At 37.8% G+C, this 20,631-nt stretch overlaps 1 long non-coding RNA gene across 3 annotated transcripts in view; it reads right to left on the bottom strand.

Annotated features, from left to right (window-relative positions):
• The window catches only part of LOC122875985, a 35,692-nt gene extending 17,934 nt beyond the window's left edge, over window positions 1–17,758 (bottom strand). For 2 of the 3 annotated variants that reach the window (XR_006377978.1, XR_006377977.1), the window contains exons 1-2: window positions 17,367–17,758; window positions 11,189–11,330 (exon numbers count right to left, since the gene is read on the bottom strand). This is a non-coding gene — a long non-coding RNA (uncharacterized LOC122875985). Of the gene's footprint in view, window positions 1–3,514; window positions 3,693–11,188; window positions 11,331–17,366 lie in introns of those variants that run through there. The other variant, XR_006377979.1, reaches the window with a different exon arrangement.
• Between the last annotated feature and the right edge of the window lie 2,873 nt (window positions 17,759–20,631).

Here is a 20,631-nt window from a genome sequence, read left to right as displayed (position 1 = left end):
TTCACTTCTCTTCAGAAATGTAAACCCACTGCAGCTCTCAGGACTGTTTCACTCTAAATACTGAACTTTGAATCTATTTAGTAAAGTCTGTGATTGTCACTGCTCATGTCTGACTATGATCTTTATCTTATTGTATTTGTATGTTTGTTTTTCTTGATCTCAATGAGACTATGTGATTAAATAAAGGTTATATATAATTCTTGAGTATTGCATGATGATGTATGCTCTTAAAAAGGCAATCTAAATAAAATGTAATCACTTACTTCACATCAGAAGTTTACCAGATTATCCATTAAATGCATTTAAAATGACTGGATTATAATCATTACCTGTAGGGGAGACAACAAGTTACTACAGAGAAAGGGTTTTTGGATTCATCATCTGGGCACTTCAATGCCAGCTTGTCATGGTTTTTTTAATTATGTCTAGTGAGATTTTTTTTTGAAGAAGAGCTACTTCTTTGGATGATTTCTGTCTGGAGTACATCACCTCCCATTTGCTGAAATGTTCCACTTCATTACTGTTGTACAGCTCGCCTGTGCTTGGTTGTAACACGGTCACCAGTTTGCACGCCGAGGAAGAGAGTCTGTTTATTAATGCAAAGATGTTTGGGGCAAAGTGCTGAATGAAAACATTATGATGAAGCAAATTTACAGTTAAGTTATGACATAATCAACAGTTTGCGTAACACTTATCTATGCTGTTCATACATCTTGGCTAGAAAAGAATTTAAGCAGGGGACAAATAGTGTCAGCTAACCCAGCGCCGTCTCGCTCGCTATTTAAATGAGGCTTGCACACAAACTGATTGGTCTATTTCGCTGTCAATCAACATATGAATAGCCCTGGTCCTTATGACCAAAATGAACAATAACACTGGGTTTTGTTTTATTCTCCCTAATGAGAAATGAGGCTGTAAAGAGCTCACTGAATAGCTGCCTCTGTTATTCATTGGTTAAGATGCTTCAGTGAACTATTCACATTCTAGGTGTCGGCCTTTGACCCATATGAAGCCAGAAAAAAATGGTGACATGGTCTGATTTGAGTAAAACCTGAGTAAAAGTTACTTTGAGTAAATCTTTGCTGGTTAACTTTATCAATGTGTCATCAGCCTGTGTTATTTGTTGGTTGCGAGGCTGTTTTAAGCTCATAGTTGCTGTCAGTTTCAACAAAAACCTCACAGACGTCACTGATTAGTTGAATTACTGTTAGATTACATTTTATTAAATGCATTTTGTAACATTTTCTTCTAGGTGAACCTCAATTCGACATGAATATATAATTTATTTTACTGTAAATCGTGAACTATTCACATCAAATAAATCTCCATTGTCAAATAGTTCTGATTACTATTACTACTAATCTACCTTCTTGTTGTGTTGTGGACCCCCATCACCTCTACAGCTCTGAGCATGTAACAATTATTTATCATACCACATCATTTACCGTTACATTCTGTATATGCAAATTAACAAACCAGTCAAAATATAAATGCTCACAAACCATATTTTTTGTTTCAAAATGGCACAAAACATTTTTCTTGCATATTGCCTCTTTTCCCTCAGTGTGGTGTGCGAATAACATGCCTTTCAATTGCTATCTCTGATTAGTGATAATGAGTCTTTTCAGACCTTTCTTTTTTCTGCTGGCTGGCACTGCAGATGCTGTGGATTTGGACAAGTTCTCATCAGAACAAGTCACGAAAATGAAACACTGACAGCAGCTCTCTCATCAAGGCAACCTCAGAGCGGAAGACTGAATGGGAATTCATTTTTATCTACAGGGACACTTCACATCCCTTTATTTCAACAAACCCTATAGCATGAATAAAATTCCACCACCTAAAGGGAGCAGAGATTCATGAATACATTTAACTGTAGGAGTGTCTCCAAAGTATCTGAGATTGTCTGTATGAAGAAGCGCAGGGTAGAACAGCTACTACTCATAATGCATATTAATGTTTGAGTACTGCCTTTCACAGGCAGAAATTAAAATGACCAATTTCAAGGTCTAATATTCTTTCCCACAGGTATGTACAGAGTGTAGCTGGAAAACAAATCTGTAGATTTCCCAAATTAAAAACAACCACAGTATCCTCAACACGTATTAATAGTAATAATAATGATACATTTTTTTATGTAATGCTTTTGAAACTAGATAAAAACAAAATAAGCAAGCAGAAATACAAAAATGGAGGTAAACTATTTAATGCAGCTATAATCAATATTTATAACAATGTATCAAATGACAATGTGAAAACAACGTGACAACGTGAAAGGGGTCACTTGTAGTGATGAACCTACAAATAATTATCACCTGAATCTGCAGCTCCACTCAGCTTTACGGAGCTTTATAGTGAGTTTCAGCTCATTGTTTAGCTCTGCCGGCCCGCAACTTTACTGTTTTGGTTTGCTCTCTCCGCTCTCATAGCGTTGTTTTCAGAGAAAAAGCTCTAAAAACCCACTGTACACTACCTGCTCAGCAGCAAACAGCAGAGAGACACAGCTAGAGACTAGCTGGTGAACATAGTGGAGCATTTAGCAGCGAGAAGAGCCAGATATTTCCCTCAGGAGTTGGTAGAGACCAAAAACAGAGCTAAAAGAATAAAAACATTCATCAGGTGGCTAGAAACACAACTCCAAATTAATGATGTTGCTCCGTAACTGCTGGATGTGTACAAAAGCAACTCTTTGCTAACAAGTTCACCATATCAACTTAAAAGGCGATGATAGGTGTGTTCACGACTTGTCTCTGTTATTGCAGGTTTAAGAGGTGATTTCTAAGTCGATACAGATTTAACAGCTCAGGAAAGTCTATCCAAACTCCAGGAGCGCTGATAGTAAAGACCCGATCCAGATCCATACATCTGATCAAAATAAAGTCTCTTTAAGTAAGTACCTTACTTTAAGTACAAGAAATACAAAATTGTACTTAACTGAGCATTTTGATAATAAAAACAATAGTTACAGCCCATAAAAAACCAAGGAGCTACCATCATTGTACCATCATTCAAAAGTATAAGTTATTGACCTTTGACAGTTTTCTTTGTTTTGCAGATTTGTGCCTGATGTATAAATTTAATTCATGATCTTGCGCCGCCACCACTTAACCAATGTGCGTCATTCTGCGGGGACAATGCAAGGGAGACCAGGGCATCCGTCAGAGGTGACTGCTCGGCTAAATTTAGGGAAACTGCTTTCGAACAATCAGCATTTTCAGTCAGAACAGCAGATAAATGGAACTCAATTCTCACAACACTTAAAACATGGCTCAAGGCAAACCAATCATGTGATCAATGATCTAAACATTTGTTGTTCTTTTTTCCAACATGGAGGCAATGTAATCTATATGTTGTATGATGTTGTTTTATATGTGATGTACTGTTTGTAAATTGTACTGCTTTTAATTGTTGTATTGTACTGTATTGTTTTTTTAATATCTTCCTGCCAGGGACCGCTGATGTAAATGAACTACAGCTAACCCTGGCTCAACGGCTGTGTTGTGCATGGCCCATGTTAAATAAACTAATAATTCCAATAAAAAAATGAGCAATTAGCAGTTAGCCAGGTCTATTTCTCAGTTGTTGGAGACCAAACCAGGGCTAAAGGGAGGGTGAATATTTGACTTACATTCTTTGCATGTCCAGAAACCCGACTCCAGTGTGATGCTCATGTTATTCTGTGCCTGGTCGATCTGTAAGTATACAATTTTCCCCACAGGTTAGCCATAACAACTTGATGAGCCAATAGTATCTCAGGACTGTATGTCTGTGATTTTGTTTTGGTAGCTTTTCTTACCCCTAGTGGCAAAAAATTACATTATCCAGCTTTAAATAATGGTTTGAGCACTCTATTACATTTAAATGCTTCCAGATGTTTCCATATGCTGTATTCCTTTAAATGGTGTGAAGTATTGCTTGGTGCCTCACTTATCTGTCTCTTACAAGTGACAGTGAAATCATAAAAACTTCCCAAATTACCATGTAACTAATGCAAAAACTAGGATGGATATGTCTGCTTTCCATTCAGCAGCTGCTACTTGCATTTTAATGAATCTTGATTGAATGATATTGAGATTTCCTGCTTCTTAAGATTGACATTGAACTTTCTCTCCTCCTGCACACGCTTGTCCGTCAAATGCTTTTTATGAGAACAGCGAGGTAACAGAACATGAGCTGATCTAAAGGCAGAGATAAAAGGGATTTCTTAGTGCAAGAAGATAGTAGCAAGATTTCTGAGTGCAAGAAGATAGTAGCAAGGATGGGATATAGAATAATTCACTGTCAAGATGATAATGCTTCTTGAAAATCTGAAAGTGTACAGTCTATTATTAAAGAGGGAGGGTGACTTTGACATGAGAGACTTTTTTCACAGTCTTTGAAGGTGATGCTTATTGGCAAAAACAAGAAGAGAGCCTAGTAGCCTTGAATAATTCGTGTTGAGTTATTGCATCAGTAAGAAGGGAAGATCTGGGTTTTTGTGGGCAAAACAGTCAGTTCTGTCGCTTTTTACTCAATATTTAATTTTTTTGACCAAAGTGTGGAGTGAGCAATCTCCAATTGCTGATGAAGGCTGCAAAATGTTGTTAAAAGCTCTGGAAAGACCGAGAAAGTGGATCTTGTGATAAGATTTTTCTGTAAAACTGCTATTTCCCAGCCTAAAATGAACTATGGCTCTGATGTGTGGAATAAAAATATCTGTAATAATCCGTTGCACAGCTAGGGGCTTTCAAAAAATGCACTTCACTGTCACTTTGACCTGTTGCATGCCCTGTTGCCCTGTCAGAAAATTGTAGTTGTCCTATTTGACAATGCAAAATGGAGGAAACTAGAGAGCCATGCTGAGCAAATAATCACAGCACCAAACCCCCCGAGGAGTAATGCGTGGCAGCAGTTAGGATTCGAAGCCATGACAAAAAAAAAAAAACTGTGGCTAAATGTAAGGCTGTTTCAGAATCAGAATCAGAATACTTTATTGATCCCCGTAGGGAAACTCTTTGTTACAGTAGTTTGCTGACATACCATGACAGCAAATCTGAGGCATCACCTGTTAGCTTTGTTACTCAGGTGAGGCAGAAGAGGCATACAAACTCAGACATGTCATGTCTCATTCATTTGAACTTTAGATATTTTTTTTTGTGTGTGTGACAGGGAGCACCACGAGAGCTTTAGCAGCTGTATTTTAGTGTTGTGGTGCTCACAAATTACTGAATTAATTCCCTGTAATTAGCAGCATTAAGCTATTGCATTCATTCAATGAGTCCTTGCCCTGTACATTTGTGATGCTGCATTGGCGGTTGTTTTAGCACTTTTTGTTTACTCTTTGCTAGCAGCTTTGGCTGTAGTCGCACACATGTCGTGTATGTGATGAAGTGCAAAATAGTGAAACAGTAAAAAGTTGTCAGGTCATGAAGAATCTGAACAGTCTGCTGCATACACTTTTATTTTGGACAGAAGCTGTACATGGCTATACCTCAGGTTTTAGCTGTTAAACACAGCATATTTTACATTGTTTTACATACTTTATTTTGTTTCTTTGTTAAATTATGAATACAAGAGTAAAGATTAATACTTTGTGCACACAAATAAGTGCTGAGACCAGGCTTTAAAAATATACAGCACCTACACGAACATTTATATTCATAGTGTGGAATTTCATGATCCGTGTGCCCTTGAAAGCAACGAACTATGCAGCCCATTGTATAAATTGCATTTCTGTACCTTTCACTGTGACATAAGAAAAAAAAAATCTCCTTCTTTTCATATAAGTGCGAAATTTGTGTAGTAGGTAGGTGACCTTATAACTTGAAAAAGACCTGTTCTACATTGCTGACAAAGGGATTATATCTTGTTTCCATTATCCTGAAAAACAAAAATGACAGCTCCTGCCTAAAGTTCCATATATTAATGAGTCCAGAGAATTCAATTCGACCTGCTTCAGCATTGGACCTCCCTTTGGAAGTACTTTCTCAATTTACAGAAGGGGCACCGAGCAAAAAAGTTCAACAGCATTTGCTCCTTGTGCACAGTCTAGATACATTACTGTACTATATAGTATGCATAGTAAAATTAACAGTATGATACATGCATTTAAATGAAATCTGGTGCCACTGTGCTGTGCGTTTAATGTGATTTCTCTTATAATCCTGGACTGATTGAGATGAAGCTTTGAGAGAGCTGTCCCAGCTTGTGAAATAAATAAATATGCAAAAAAAAACAACATTTATGGTTTTTATGATGATATTTAACTTAAATCTAAATCTGAATATTTCTATAAAACATAATTTGCAAGTTGTTTTGGCAAATGACATGACACTGATAAAACACTGCACTTATTGGTTTCATGAAGCTGGCAAATGTTATTCTTCTTTTCAAAGTTAACAAGTTGAATCAGGGCAATTATAGGCGTGCCTTTGTCTTTTTTGTGTTTTATTAAAAGCTGTTGAAAGGATTATAGAAGCAAATAGATACATAAAGTCACAATCTTATTCAACACAAGTTGTTAGCTTAGATTTTTGTGTATTGTGTACAAGACATGCCGCACATGTATGTATTCTTTAAACTATCAAATAGATGGATTTATTCATTAACTCATTCAACTGATGATGTAGTAATAATATTGACAAATGGAGTGATAGTTGGATGGATTGCCATGAACTTTTGTACAGACATTAACGGCCCGCGGAAAAGCCTCCTGACTTTTCCTGTAGCGCCACCAGCAGGTCAATGTGTCCAATACTTTGGTTTATGATAGAATACCGGCAAAACTAATGACATTCCCATCAGCCTCAGCTGTACTTTGTGCTTAAAGCAACTTAGCAAATGTTAGCACGCTAACGCGCTAAACTAAGATGGTGAACATGCTTAGCATCGCCATGTCGGCATTGTCATTGTGAGCATGTTAGCATGCTGATGTTAGCATTTAGCTCAAAGCACTGCTGTGCCTAAGTACAGCCGCACAGAGCTACAGTACTAGCATGGCTGTGGACTTGTGTTTACATCATCAAATACGAATCTCATTCAGTTCTAAATTTAAATTTTTAGAGAGTTGTTATCATTACAAACTTGACAGTTTCAAGACTATTTCCTGACCCATAAACCTCTGCAGCATCATGAATAAGAGGGAAGCTGAAGTCAGAAATGCATGCAGTTAGGTCTCCATCAGCCAAAACAGAATCAATACACTAACAAAACCACATCAGACATCAACTCACCCGAAGCAACACAAAGAAATGGACAATGTTCTGTAAACAAAACAATATCAATATGAGATGTCCTGAAATAAGAGAAAACAAGCCAAACGCTGGTGACAGTGACATGCCAGTGAGAGTACACTCACACTCCCTACTGTCCTGGAGATGAAGATGAAGAACGTGCATAATGGACAGTTTTTTTGTTTTCTCTCTGAGGAAAAAGCTGACACAAAGTCAAACCGAATATCATTAACTTACAACTTTCAGTAACAAAAACTATGTCAGGAAATAAATAACAGAAAACAAGTAAAAACAAGTTGCAACAAACAACATTAAGCTCCTGTATACGCTCTAATAACAGGCATGGCAATTTAAAACGTGGTGAAAAATGTGCTGTCACAAAGCACTACACTTTATACCGTCAGCAGTCTGACAGTTTAAAAAATGATTCTGTTGTTGAGGAATTATTTCTAGGTGGTGTTTCCCAGGCGTGTTGTGAACTGACACAATGCCTCTGGGCATGAAGGTTTTGGTTTTTAGACAGCTGAGAGTGAAACTACTGAGTGACATGTAAAAGAGGCTGAAAAGCTATTTTGTGTAGTGCTCTGCTTTTAAACTGCAAATCCTCGAGCCTAGCTGTCATCCTCAAGCCGAGCCCTCTGCTAAATACATAACAATTTTCATTTAAAAACTGTAATTCACAGTTGCATGCAGAGCATTTTGGACATTGAGTTTAATGTATTTATTTATAACCAGTGTCTTTCTAAATAAACCCATTTGATGGTTAGTTAGTTGATTTTTTTTCCTTCCTGGGAAGCAGCATTTGCTTTCAGAAAGTCCTCTTTCACAGTCCTCATGTGATCTCCATGAAACTCTTCTTTCTGCAGACCCCAGAGGATTGCAGGAATGCAGATAGATGGTTAGCCTACATGCCTGCTGAATATTTGGTCAGGAGGGTATGTGTGGGCAGGCTGCAAAATGAACTTCTGTCTCCTGTTCAGAGGCAGTTCATCTCTTGTGAGCCGTTCAGAAAGTGCATTTAGCAGTTTCTTTGATTACCTTTTTTTCCTAAATTGTCCTTCTGTGTCATGGTTATTAAAAGGATGTCTATTTAAGCACCAAGACTTTAATTGCGGTGAAATATGAAGGAAAATACATAAGCAGCATCACAGGCTTTTAAAATGAGACCAGTTTTACCTGAAATAACTCGTCCTTTTGAAGCTCAGTGTTGAGTCATTGATATGCACAGTAATAGCACATATTCTGTACCCATGCTTGGTGACTCATTGCATAGATTTGGGTTTTCTATAATGCCAAATCATGAATACGGCACAGACCTCGTCACTGCCTGCACACATCTTGTTGCCTCGTTCAATGTTCATGCACAAATAGAGAACTTTTAGTTTTTGTGACACTTTTCTTCACAAAAACTCTCCTTCATCCTCTGTTAATCGAGCACAAAAGTGCCACATATGCCTTTTGCAATTAGAATCAAAAGTGATTCAAGTATATCATTCAGCCTGTGGATGCTGCACTTTAAATACACTTTTACTGAAAACATTGCCAAACTTCCAGAATATACGACTGACTGGCTGTCCAAAGACATAAATATGCCAGGCTTAGAGAGGTGAAAATAGTGTAAGCTGGTTCAGTCTCATAAACTTCACCTACATACACTTTTGACAGCTTTTAAGTTGAAGCAGTGACTTTTGCCACTTGGTGCAGATGATTTGTCACCCACTGCTTCTTCAAACTCAGGTGAACACTTTACGTCCTGAATGCGCCCACTGACTGACTCCTTATTGTTAAAATGACCATATGAGATGAGTCAGTCGAGGCATGACGCAGCCTTTTCTTCAGCTTTCCCCAAAGTGACTTTGTTATATTTTTAAATTGTGGTGTTTTTCCTGTATGTAGCACGTCAAATAGTCAGGAGAGCTGGAAAGTAACTGAGTGCATCTACTAAAGTACTGCGCTTAGGGGAGACTGTACTGTGAGTATTCATACTTTTAATCCACAAATATAAAAAGAGTTCATATTTTAAGTGCGTTGCAGGATGACATTGCATTATGTTGCGTCGAAAGTTGAGCTAGATTCACCTTTTTGGCAGTATGACCGTGCATATTTTTTCTGCAGCTGTGCTGTTAGTTTTGTAGCACCGGTTAGAGTGGGACATACATAGCGATATGTACCGGTACCGTACTGTAGACACTTCATCAATAGCAATAAGAAAATTGTTTGATAGAATATTTGATAGTTTCACTTGTGCTTGGGCCACTCTGTCTTCCTCTACCTGTACAACCCAATGAAAGCCTCGTTACAGTTACAGCTACCTGTACAGTTTCTGTTTTTTCTCAACTAATTAAATCAATCAACTAGGTATGTAGCCTCTTCACACCTTAACAAGCCATGCAAAGCCAAATCTTGAATCTTCAGTGGGTTTAATTTTCCACTATGTTTATGTTTGCATTATAGATTCCTGTATTATTTTTCCACAGTATACACAGTGGCAACAAAAGGAAATTGACTCATTTCAGATTAAAGTCATCCACACAATCATCCTTCAGCCAGGGACAAGTTAAACATAACTACCCGAGACAAAATTGCCTGACATAAATTATTGAGGTTGAGAAGCATCTCACATCTTGGTTTTGACCATCAAAGTGAAAAAGAAATAATCACAAACAGCCAAAAGCTGGACATTAGCAACAATATGCTGCAAAATGCAGTTTACGGAGGTTGTTTCAGGTGATGAAATGATGTAATGATGATTGTAATGGTACAATCAAAAAACATAGCACATTCACGGCAGCCACAATCATAACCTCAATCATGGCGAGGATAACAGCTTGTTTTCAGCCAGGTGGACACAGTGGGATTGTCAGTCCAACACTTTGCTCCAGAGTGAAATATCTCAACATCTATTGGCTGGATAGCCCTGGAATTTAGCACAGATATCTCCAGAGAAACAAATTCTCATATCTTTGGTAATCCTCTGACATTTCATCTTAAACAGGTTCTATGAAAGAACAGTTGACTGAATTCCCATCAGCATCAGCTCTACTTGGCGAGACAGGGATCAGGCATGAAGAGTCAGTTTCCTGTATTATCTCACTTCTTAAGACACATTTTTATAAAAATAAAAAATAACGCTTTTATTGTATGATGCCTATTTATATTTTATTTTATCTTGATTTGTTTGTGTGTTTTATATTGAGTGTTGTAAAGCACAAAAGTGCTATACAAATAAAGAAATTATTATTATTATTATTATTATTATTATTATTATCATTATTATTACTTGCTAACAGGCTATCTTAGTATGATAAAATTAGTATTCAGCTCAAAGTACAGCTAAAACTAACAACGCAAAACAACGACCATGTTCAGATCGACATTAAAACACACCGCCACCTCATTCTTTACGGTGGGACCATTACATCGCCACAGCAAGGTGCTGACACAGAGGCTCCGGCAAAAAAAAACACAATGTCATTTCAAAAATAAGTTTTGCCACAATTCAATGCAAGGTCATCTAACATCGCTCTGTGTTGGCCAGTTAAACTTTCACCACCCAGTGTCCCGCTCGTGGGAAGCTAGCACTAGTTTTTCCACAAACTGCTAATACTATGAAAAGTTACATTACAGTATTAGCTGTGACACTATGAACATGTGATTTGTGCGTCTATAGATAAGACTCGTCTTTTCAGTAATTATGTCCACTTTTCAAAAAGAATGCCTTCCCGTAAAAATGATCTTGATACAATACACAGCACAGTTTACAATTAAGACCTTAATATATGGCAGCTCCCTGCCCTTAAAGGTAACTTGCAGTCCAACAATGTAATAAATCCTGGAAAACTTAGTGATGTAGTGATGTGGATCTAAAAATGCATTACGGCCTCACGGGACCGCTTGCATGGACATTAGACAGCAACAAAAACAAAAGAAGGAAGATGCAGATTATTACCGTTAAATATATTTTTCATACTGTGTACCTGCTTGTTCAAAGAAATTCTCCATCTGGACTCATCTGGACCATCTTTGATGTAGTTTGGACATCTAGGTTTCATCTCGCTGCAGTAGAGGACGTCAACACAAACTTGTGGGTTTCAGCTTGAATGGAACCGAGACAAAAGCCTGTAAAAAGAATTGAAGTATTGATATTGAAACACAACAGAGACTTTCTCTGTCATTTCCCATTTCATATACAGATATTTAACACTTTCAAATTCACACAAACACATTACAACACAGCTGATTCCCCCCGTTGCAGATGTATTACATTGCTCCTTTCCCCCGGCCAAATGTCATACTATCTAACCAACAGACATAATTATCTAACCAACTCCTACACATGGTGGCCTCATCCCATCATGTTGATGGAATGGATGTGGGCAGCTTTCACACTCTTTGACACCAGCTGAAGGGTGGCACATGGTTATGTATGACACCTGATGTGCATTACTGCTCCAGTGCCTTGTTGAAAAGATGGGGGTGGGGGTATAGGAGTCCTCTCTGGTGATCATGTTTTAATATGAAATTTCTCTCCCTGTCAATCGCTACACCAGAGGGGCCCAGAGGCCATCTGAGGGCTGAAGCACTGAATCACTCCTCTGCCATTTCACTTTAAACCACAGAGCTTTGCTGCACTGCAGCTGCATCTCAGCAGTCGCTCCTGTGTTTGTGTCCATTTCTATGGTGCTGATGTGGATGCAAGGGCGTAGGTGGGAGGGACACAAAGTCAAAAATTAATTACTGTAAATTAAATTATGTGAATGCTTTTGACGGCATTTCACATATTCATATAATTTTAGAAAATAACACATTATTATGAATTGTATTATTTCATTTTGATATCATGCTTTCCAAATGAATGGTAGTCTAATCAATAATAAATGCTGTGTAAACTGGTGCATTATTGATACACTACTCACACGGCAAACACTCACCGCTGCTCATTAAGCTTATACTCGAAGGCGACTCAGAGATGTCAGGTGCAGGTGGTTAAGAGAAAAAGTTATCACCAAACTTAGGTGTCATCCTAAAAACCGTGTTGGGTCCACCACAAAACGGTGGTCTGGAGTTTGCTTTAAGGGAGCTTTTGGTACAGATTACAGACATACACTAGTAAGAGAACAACGTAATTGGTCTGCAGTACATGACACATTAATATTGATGTACATCATCACATACAGCACAAATCACGGTAGCCGGGAAGACGTTGTGATCCACAGATGAGCTTGATAGTCTACTTGAAATATTTTGTAAAACAATTCAAACAAATGGCCAAAACTCGTGTTCTGCATGTTTGCAGAACTTGCATACTCGCTGATGTGACATGAGTGATGAAGAGTAGGGACAATAAAGCTTTAAAGTCCCAGTGGGGCAATTTTGCTTTCAGTTTTGACATGGCTATAACACAATTGATCCACAGTTTGGAGGATTTCTACAAAACAAAGCCGCAGAAATAAATCCCAAACAACTGCAAAAACAAATGTGGGTACGGACTCAAGTATCCGGTCAAAGTGTGAAAACACTTGAAGTAACTCTTGAGAAAACATGGTGTATTACAGCTCTGTCTTCAGCTAAATCCCACTCTGGACAACATCCTGTTTACTCTGACCTGCTGTTATATGCTGTCACTGAAGGACAGATAGGTGTTTTGAAGTGTGCAGATTTGTACATCTTAGGCAGAAGAACATCATCTGAGTGAAACATCAGACACAGAACCAAAGCTTATCAGTGTGTGTAAAAGAAACAGTTCAATACAAATGTAGTCCTTTTTTCCCAATTCAGCATTGATTGTGGCATTACTGAACTTGGATGGTCAGCGAGACCAACTTAATGCTATGCTAAGTTTTGTTTAGTTGGTATCAAGACTGCCACATTTATTCTTTTTAAACTTCACTGCCCAAGTGTTTCCCCATGTGTCCAAAGATGCGTCAGGCTGAATTTTGGTTGAAATGATGAATGAGACATTTATAATATTGTAATATTTCATGGAATGGTTTCCCCATAAAAAAACATGGAGTCTTGGGTTTGGATATTTCACTCAGCGTAATCATCATATAATGTCAATGAAGAGTTGGAAAAAACAGATGACTGAAAAACATGGCTGAAACATCTCCTGTGTAGACATGCCGTAATACACAATAAGACACTTTGCATCAAATCTCTGAAACCACAACATCTTTTCAAATCAAATACTGTATACAAAGTTCAAATGTAGGAATGCAACCTAAACAGTTTAGGGCCCTACTTAATGTTGGTCAACTTTCCATCCAAATGTAGTGCAAATTTTAACTGAATTTCCAGAAAATCAGCAAAAGAAAATGTGAATTAATATGAATTTCCATCCGTGATGTGAACATTAGGAGTTTGGTGCATTGAGGTAAACAGCTGGTGGCACTAATTCTCCAGTCGGGTGCCCTTAAACCATTGCAGAAGAAGAGGACGCAGCGAGATGATATAATTAAAGACAGAAAAAAGGATTTGCAGTCAGGGTCAAACTGACAATCAGATCGAAAGATATAAGTTGGTATTGTTCCAAATATTAACCTACAGTATGTGTAGCTTTCTGCCTTGAGGCAAGATATGTAACGTTTGTCACTCCCCTCTTTACATTTGTCATGCTTTCAAAATTAAGACTGCTTGCAGTGGCTACTGAACCTCAATACTTTTTTAAAGAAAAAAGACTGCAAGGTGTCTGCCTATCACTTAGTACTCATAATCTAATTATCCATAATCTTGTTAAGTTATTGTTTGATCACATAGTTCACAATTTAACCTCCAAAATCTTGTTTTTGCTGACCTCCAGCGGTTAAACTCCTCACCTCGCTGCGGTGATGTACACGTGTACTCCAGGACACTATGACATCACCGTTGGGTGTGGTTTCAGGTGCAACAGCAGGTGAAACTTTCAACCAGAGAGGTCAGTGAAACACTGTTTTTCAGTCTTAAGTTACTCTTTAAATCTAAAAATCTTTGATGAAAACGTTCTTTGACGTCTGCTTGTGCTAAAACAGCATTTAACATGAGAACTCATTTGTTAAATGAATGTCGTAGAAAAACATGTTAATATTTACTACTCAGCGTAAGGCGGAAATAATTGGTCCGTGAAGTATTGTTTCGGCACTAGTATCCAAAAATGTCAAATGATGCTGCTGACAACTTTAAAAAGAGACACAATAAATAAACATACACGATCATTTAAAATGTGTTTACTCAGGTTCTTTTGGTCTAATATTACATTTTGTCCAAGGATTTTAAACCATTCAGCATGACATATGCAATAATATGCAATAATAGAGGACAAGCAGAATACTTTTTTCACAGCATTGTGGTACATTACAGACTACGTTTTAAAACAATTATTTTCTCAAGTTCTGGAAAACTATTTGATAGCTTGCAGTTAATAGAGGGTAAAAAAAACTGAATTTGGTTCCTGATGCCAACATATTGTTGATCACAAAGTGTTACTGATCAGAAAACCACTGGCTCAAAACTCTGGTAGAAGTAGAAGTAGAAGTATAAACGACTACCCTTCTCTCATCTCTCAACAACCACTTTTGAAGCATCCTCGAGCAAGTTTTAACCAAAATGCTTCATGTGTACTGGCTGACAAAGCAGGCAACTGCCCAGGGCCCCAGACCTGCAGGGGGATGGAAGGCCCCAGGATTAATGTGTGTCAGTTGAAGTAAATATGATTAATTGCGAATTTGTTTGATAATATGCACCATAAAGAACTATATTAACTTAAAGGTAGGGTATGTGATTCTAATTCAATACACGTCTTTTTGTCAAATTCAGCAAATAGCTCCTCACAGTCCGCAACTCCGGTGTTTGTACACAGTCCTGGTTCTGTAAATGGCAAACAAAGTGGCTCGTACCGGGCCACACAACACTATTCCAGCCATGATTTGTGTGTTAGGTAACGTTAAATGACTTGCCCACGGGCATTCAGCTTACTTTCTAGTCTGCCAAGATATGCTGTTGTTGTGATGTTAGCTACAGTTGCAGGAGAGTTGTGAGCATCGCTGTCTGGAGCTGCTGTGCTGGCTCTGGGAAACCGTCTCGTCCTCTCTGTCTGTTAGCTTCGCAGCAGCAACTGTAGCAACAGTTTGCAAACCCACAACCTAGCTTATGTTAGTTATATAGCTGTGTCCTTGTTTGCTCTATATCATGGTATTTGTCACGGTATTGGATTTCTCCAGAATCGCATACCCCACCTTTTAATGCTAAGGGCATTAAGGTGACACCTGCATTATAAGGGCCTGTCTTGTCGAGTGTCAAGCTCTTGTTTTAATTCCTCTATTATTTCCGTTGATACTGTACTTACATGACACATATTCCTAAGTACGTGTGTTTAATCAAATTACCACAAACTAAATGACAAACATGGGGCGCGATTTAATTCCAGCACAGGACTACTGGTCAGTTATAGCAATATAAAATGAGGCTGTCATGTTTCACCTGCTGTGTGCATGGTACTTGAAGGTAATAGAGTGCATTTACAAGGCAAAGAGAGTAGGAGGAATGGGGATCAATAGGGTATAGCATATTTTAGCCTCTGGGCCAGCTACTAGGTTTATCTGGCCATGCAACGAAACCTGTGGTTTGTTGTGAGAGGCTCCAGCTGTGAATGTATCTGTGTAACTGTGTGAGGGCTGGAGGCACAGTGTTGCAGTGAACGTTTCCTGGATAAATAAAAATAAGCTCGACAACACCGGAAAAGAAAGCAAAAATCAATGGACATGCTGTGCGATGGAAAACCTGAGATGTAGTAACTGTAAGATTTGCCAATAGTTTTGCATTCAGATGTAGAAAAGATTTCAGTCGTAGTCATCTGGACACTGTGACTGAAACCTTTTCTACAATAGAACACTCCTGGACGAATGAGGGACTACACCGTCTTTGCATTCAGATGTTCCTTTTCAGATCACATCAGTGTCAAAGAACTGTGTACAGATTAGCAGCTTTATGATATGCATCTTCAAAGCTCAAACATACAGTATATATGCACATCAGGATACCATCACAACACAACTTATGTTATACACCTGACAAGATGTCACAACAAACATACGTCAAACAACATATGATGAAATGCTAAAAACTAAATGTTTATTCATGTGATTGGTTGGTTTGGAGCCCTTCAGAATCTTTTTTTTAAAACTAGCTAATATTTCAACCAAATTATCGTGGGTAACTAACTATAGTTATAGTTATAGTCTGTTCATCCCACATTAAAATAAACATTGTTTTCTGGCTCATTATTTTGGGGCAGAAGCATAGACTGTGGCCAGATGGAAACGAGGATATAGTCATGGGCTCTTATAAAGTGACAGTTTAAAGATGTTATGAAATCTGTTCGTCTATTGATGCAAATTGGCACACACACAACTGCTGCCAGTGTGATTCAAGCTCCAAAGAGAAGCTCATCTGATGACAAAAACACCCGGCACCTGAGGTTCTGGAAATCGAAATCTTCCACATCAGGGGAGTTATGTCCTTTGTGCAGCACAATATCTGATAAATGTAAGGTCATGCTGTTACTAATCAATCAGAAAGGCATTGCATTCATTACCATCACTTTTCTACCCTGGGAAAATGATTGATCTGCTTCCTTTGAATGCATCCATTACATGTTGTTATTGAAACATTGCCTCTCTTTGTGCAGCTGTGGGAGAATGAGTACTGTATTACTTCTGCCATTCTTATTCTGTGAAAGCACACTGAGCTGAATTAGTACAAAATATTCTTGATGGAATGAATCACATCACAGTTTCTGCTCAAATGGCTTACAATTAGCACAGCCTTTAGATACCGTGTACCAGTTTAAAAACCCATTCTGCAAGCCCTAGTTTGTAATTAATATGTAGAAAAGAAGTTTATATATGCTGGTTTTGGAATCAATACAATTTTAACAATCCATTTTTCAGTAGCCACTACAGCCAATTCCACCATACTCCATGTTACCAGAGACTTTTTAAAAAGTATTTAAAAACTCTTTGAAAAATGTATTTTTGAAAATTAAAATACTATCAGAGCAACAACATAAAACGTATAGCAGATTTTAAAAAGCCTGCACACTCACAAGGAAAAAGATTTTCTTGAGTTATCCAACAATATCTTACTTAAACCCATTAGATATGGATTAAATTTGCATCATACCTTCATTTTGAAACGCTTCTCGGGTACGATTTCGTGTTTTTTTTTTTTTTTTTTTGGTGGTAATCAATTTCCGAATAATGAACTCTAAAAGTGGCCAATCAGAATGCGCAAACAACTCGCGTCATTTGACTGACAACTTTTGCATCAAATAGAGTTCATCGTAGCCGAGTCCCAGGGCCCGCAGGTAAGGGGGCGGGTCTTCAAATCTCAATAACAAAATCTGATTGGATGAAGCTAATTTGGCTTCCGCCACCAGCCTTGCTAGCTAGCTAACAGGGAGAGTTTGTACACACTGACATGCTTTGAGAGCGTTTTTAGCCTTTTTGTGGCTGTTATTTAATCAAAAATCACGGCAAATAAAAGAACCTCCTTCTCAAAGTTTTGGAGGAGATTTTTGATTGTTTCTAACACATTTTGACTTTTTTATAACCCATTTTTATGTGTTATATGTTGAAAGGAAACATTAAGTGCTGGGCTGGCTACCAACTTTGACACTTCATTATTGTGAGTGTTGTAAACTGTACTGTGACTTGTAGCAGTACCACTGGTGAATTTGCAGTGGTGTAATGTAATAAGTTACATTATTTACTCACTGTACTTAAGTACAAATTTGAGGTACTTATACTTTACTTGAGTATTTGCTACTTTCTACTTCTACTCCACTACATTTCAGAGTGAAACATTTATCTGACAGCTTTAGTTACTAGTTACTTTACAACTTAAGATTTTTGCACACAGCATATGAAAATGTACAAATAGAGCTGAAACAATTAGATGATTAATCGATTAGTTGATTGACAGAAAATAAATGGGCGACTATTTTGATAATCCTTAAAGTAACTTTTCATGCAAAAACATTTCATGATTTCAGCTTCACAAATGTTCTGCTTTTCACTTAAATTATTTTAATTTACTTTAATAATTTAGAGGTTTGGACTGTTGGTTTATTGTTTACTGTTGGTCTTTTTAATTGTATGGAGTTAGGTTTCCCCGCTTTTGTTTGCATAGGCTAGCCTGTGTGTGTGTGTGTGTGTATACTTTTTTGTAGAGCAGCACAATAAACATTATTTTCTTATTGTTGACTTTTCACACTTTTGCTCCTCATTTCAGGGATAATGATGCTTCAAGTTCAGAAGAACCTGAATCCTTTTCTGCCTCTCTTCTACCATCACCTGAAAATCATTACCAGCCACCATCAGTCTGCTGCTGCGGTTCGTCCCACAGGACTGATTGATGTAAACCTCGAGAGGGGAAGAGTGCATCATGCTTCAGCAGGGAAACAACCAGCACTTGAACGTTGGAGGAATGGATTTCATTCATGGCAGGTAGATGATGTAAAGTCATGGTAAGTGTCTGTTATTACCCGACTAAGGGACAAAGTCATTTTCTTCAAGTGTGCAATAAAGACTTGAAGGTTAGGATACATTTATTATTTCCTCCTTCATTTTATTACCAAAATGTAATTTCTTTCATTCCCCTCTTACTTCTTGCAAACATCTGTCATTAGCCCCAAGAGGTTAGCTAAACTCTACTGCTGAAAATGGTAAAACACATTTTCAGCTATTTTGGATATGTTTGAACCATCACATGATGAAGACAAGATAGGGTTTGACACACACAATGATGCAAAGTTAGTCTTTATTATGAAACCCAAACAAGTAACACATTTTTCATATCAACTAAAAAATGAACATACTTGTGGACAAGCGATGTGGGACCCAAAACATTTAAAGTTTAAATAATTTTGGAGGTTTACTTTAAATATATAAAATTACAAGTCAGTTTTTAGCCATGTTAACGGTGTGGCTCTGGGGATGAAAATGGCGGTCTACCACTTTGGTCCAGACTGAAATATCTCAACAGCTGTTTGATGGATTAGCATTAAAGTTGGATTCGTGGTTTGTAGAGGATGAAGCCTAATGCCTTTGGTGATCCCCTGACTTTCCTCTAGCGCCACCATGAGGTTTTGTGTGAAATGTCTCGACAACTATTGGATGGATTGCCATGAATTATGGTACAGACATTCATGTCCCCCTAAGTACAGCCTCAGACAGCTGCTGCTCACTGTAGTCTTTTTTTCGAAAGTGTGTATTCACTCACTGCTCTTTGTTTTCAGGGAGATTATTACATTCAGTGATACATGCTGTTATGTTTTATCGCACAAATGTCCTGTTCAGTGTAAGCCATTGACCATGGGGCTATGAGCCATAAAGCATTAAATAGAATACAAAACGAGGTGGAAACTGAATAAAACCTGTAAAGAATAGATTAGATACGATAATAAGTCCATGCTGCGGGATAATGTAATAACTTTTTAAAGGGTAATGTAATGTGTCTAAACGGCCAGCCCACCTCAGCTGGCTGCTGTCACAGCAGAGAAGACACTGGGGTCCTGAACTCATAATTATATCATGAGTGAGTCGCCCTGCACAGGCAGCTCATCTTGACCTCTTGTATGTATAATGATCTCATGCTTTCAGCCACCACACAGAGCTGTGGCAAAAGGTGAGGGTCAGGACAAAGATAGGTCATTAAATGGGGGTAGGTGTATAATTGCGGGTGTCATTCAGTCTGTAAATGTTGGCAAGCTGTTTGATTTGAGAAAAAAAGTTGAGAATTTTATTTATACATACAAAAATTACACATTTTCAGGCTCAAAAGGCTTTACTATCTGTACAACATAGAACACCTATTATCCTTAGACCCTCGATTTGTTTAAGAAGAAACGCCTCCAGAAAGACTCTTTTAATGACGGGGGGAAAAGGGGCAAGTTCCCTTAAGAGCAACAGAGGAGGGATCCCTGGACAGACAGATAATAGATGTTATTTATGTATAGGGAAAACAGAAACAACCACAGTAAAATTACAATATTGAGAAACAGAATGGCAGTATTAGGTAAATAAAGCGCAAATACGTGTGAAAAATATGGATCATAGACGACGCTGAGCAACTTCCAGGTGCCATCAAGTATTGTGGCTTTTGTGCTACTCCAGAAAATCTAAAATCTGTTTGTGTAAAGATGATCTTTTTATCTATATGTTTTTATAGTTAAAAATCTGCTTTGTTTTTCATTTTCGTGATTCCATTATTAGCTTTTCTCACCAGTTTTTGCAAATGTTTGATCTACAGCTGAAACGATTAGTCAATTAATTGATTAGTTGATCAACAGAGAATTAATCGCCAACTGCTTTGGTAATTGATTAATTGTCATTTATCTAACAAAAATGCAAAATATTTACTGTTTTCAGCTTCTCACATACAAGGA

The sequence above is a fragment of the Siniperca chuatsi genome, linkage group LG5 (genome assembly GCF_020085105.1).
Source record: "Siniperca chuatsi isolate FFG_IHB_CAS linkage group LG5, ASM2008510v1, whole genome shotgun sequence".
NCBI lineage: Eukaryota > Metazoa > Chordata > Actinopteri > Centrarchiformes > Sinipercidae > Siniperca > Siniperca chuatsi.
The sequence above is the reverse complement of the archived record's forward strand: the minus strand, read 5'-3'. Positions and strand labels throughout refer to the sequence as shown.